Source organism: Ptiloglossa arizonensis, chromosome 2 (genome assembly GCF_051014685.1).
Source record: "Ptiloglossa arizonensis isolate GNS036 chromosome 2, iyPtiAriz1_principal, whole genome shotgun sequence".
Lineage (NCBI taxonomy): Eukaryota > Metazoa > Arthropoda > Insecta > Hymenoptera > Colletidae > Ptiloglossa > Ptiloglossa arizonensis.
In genome coordinates this window covers 4,474,031-4,476,530 of record NC_135049.1, presented here as the reverse complement: position 1 = coordinate 4,476,530, position 2,500 = coordinate 4,474,031, and positions in this window count along the sequence as shown.

The following is a 2,500-nucleotide window of genomic DNA, read 5'->3' as shown; positions in this document are numbered from 1 at the left end:
TCTCCTTCTCCTTCTCCTTTCTACTTCTTCTTCTTCTCCTTCACTTCTCTTCTTCTCCTTCTTCTCCTTCTTCTTCTTCTTCTCCTTCTCCTCTTCTCCTTCTTCTTCTTCTTTCTCCTTCTCCTTTTTCTACTTCTTCTTCTTCTCCTTCTCTTTCTTCTTCTTCTCCTTCTTCTCCTTCTTCTCCTTCTTCTTCTTCTTCTTCTTCTCTACTTCTCCTTCTTCTCACTTCTCCTTCTTCTCCTTCTTCTACTTCTCCTTCTCTTCTCCTTCTTCTCCTTTTTCTTCTTCTCCTTCTCCTTCTCCTTCTCCTTTTCTACTTCTTCTTCTTCTCTTCTCATTTATCTTCTTCCTTTCTACTCTCCTTCTCCTTCTCTTCTCCTTCTTCCTTCTTCTCTTCTCACTTCTCCTTCTTTCTCCTTCTTCATCTTCTCTTTCTCACTTCTTTCACTTCTCTCCTTCTCTCCTTCTCCTTCTTCTCCTTCTTCCCTTCTTCTCCTTCTTCTCCTTCTTATCCTTATTCTTCTTCTTCTTCTCCTTCTTCTCCTTCTTCTCTTCTCCTTCTTCTCCTTCTTATTCTTCTTCTCCTTCTCTCCTTATTCTTCTTCCTTCTTCTCTCTTCTCCTTCTTCTCCTTCTTTTCTTCTTCCTCTATTCTCTATCTTTTCTTCTTCTTCTCTCTTCTACTTCCTTATTCTCTTCTTCATTCTCTATCTTACTTTCTTCTCTTCTCCTTCTACCTTTCATACTTTCTCTTTTCTCTTCTTCTTCTTCCTTCCTTCTCCTTCTTCCATCTTCTCCTTCTTCTCCTTCTTCTTCTTCTTCCTTCTCCTTCTTCTCCTTCTTCTCCTTCTCTCTTCTCCTTCTTCTTCCCTTCCCTTCTCCTTCTTCTCATCTTCTTCTTCTCCTTCTCCTTCTCCTTCTTCTTCTTCTTCTTTTCTTCTCCTTCTTCTCCTTCTTCTCCTTCTTCTCCTTCTCTTCTTCTTCTCCTTCTCCTTCTCCTTCTTCTCCTTCTCCTTCTTCTCCTTCTCTTCTCTTCTTCTCCTTCTCCTTCTCCTTCTTCTCTCTTCTTCTCCTTCTCCTTCTTCTCCTTCTTCTCTTCTCTTCTCTTCTCCTTCTCCTTCTCTTCTCCTTCTTCTTCTCTTCTTCTTCTCTTCCTTCTCCTTTTCTCCTTCTTCTCCTTCTCCTTCTCCTTCTCCTTCTCTTCTTCTTCTTCTCCTTCCTCTTCTCCTTCTCCTTCTTCTCCTTCTCCTTCACTTCTTCCTTCTTCTTCTTCTTCTTCTCCTTCTCTCCTTCTCTTCTATCTTCTTCTTCTTCTCCTTCTTCTCCTTCTTCTTCTTCTTCTCTCCTTCTTCTCCTTCCTTCTCCTTCTTCTTCTCCTTCTCCTTCTCCTTCTTCTTCTCTCTTCTCTTCTCCTCTTCTCCTTCTCCTTCTCCTCTCCTACTTCTCTCTCCTTCTCCTTCTCCTTCTTCTTCTTCTCCTTTTCTCCTTCTTCTTCTTCTTCTTCTCCTTCTTCTACTTCTTCTTCTTCTCCTTCTCTTTCTTCTCCTTCTTCTCCTTCTTCTCCTTCTTCTTCTTCTTCTTCTCCTTCTCCTCTCTTTCTTCTCTTCTCCTTCTCTTCTTCTCCTTCTTCCTTCTTCTCCTTCTTCTCCTTCTCCTTCTTCTCTTCTTCTCTTCTCTTCTTCTCTTCTCCTTCTTCTCTTCTACTTTCTCCTTCTTCTCCTTCTCCTTCTCTTCTCTTCTTCTTCTCCTTCTCTTCTCTTCTTCTCTTTCTCTTCTTCTTCTTCTCCTTCTTCTCTACTCTTTCTTCTCCTTCTCTTCTTCTCTTCTTATTCTACATCTTCTCCTCTTCTTCTCTTCATCTTCTTCTTCTTCTCCTTCTTCTCCTTCTTCTTCCTTCTTCTTCTCTTCTTCTCTTCTCTCTTCTCCTTCTCCTTCTCTCCTTCTCTTCTTCTCCTTCTTCTCTTCTCTTCTTCTTCTTCTTCTCTTCTTCTTCTTCTCCTTTCTCCTTCTCCTTCTCTTCTTCTCCTTCTTCTCCTTCTCCTACTCTCCTTCTCCTTCTTCTTCTTCTCCTTCTTCTCCTCTTCTTCTCTCCTTCTCCTTCTTCTCCTTCTTCTCTTCTTCTCCTTCTTCTTCTTCTCCTTCTTCTCTTCTCTCTCTTCTTCTCTTTTCTTCTTCTCCTTCTCCTTCTCCTCTCTTTCTACTTCTTCTTCTTCTCTTCTCTTCTTCTCCTTCCTTCTCCTTCTTCTCCTTCTTCTCCTTCTCCTTCTTCTTCTTCTCCTTCTTCTTCTTCTTTCTCCTTCTTCTTCTTCTCCTTCACCTTCTTCTCCTTCTCCTTCTTCTCTTCTCTTTTCTTCTCCTTCTTCTTCTTCTCCTTCTTCTCTCTTCTCTTCTTCTTCTTCTCCTCTTTCTTCTTCTCTTCTTCTCCTTCTCCTTCTTCTTCTTCTTCTCTCTTCTTCTTCTTCTCCTTCTCCTCTTCTCCTCTTCTCTTCTTCTCCTTC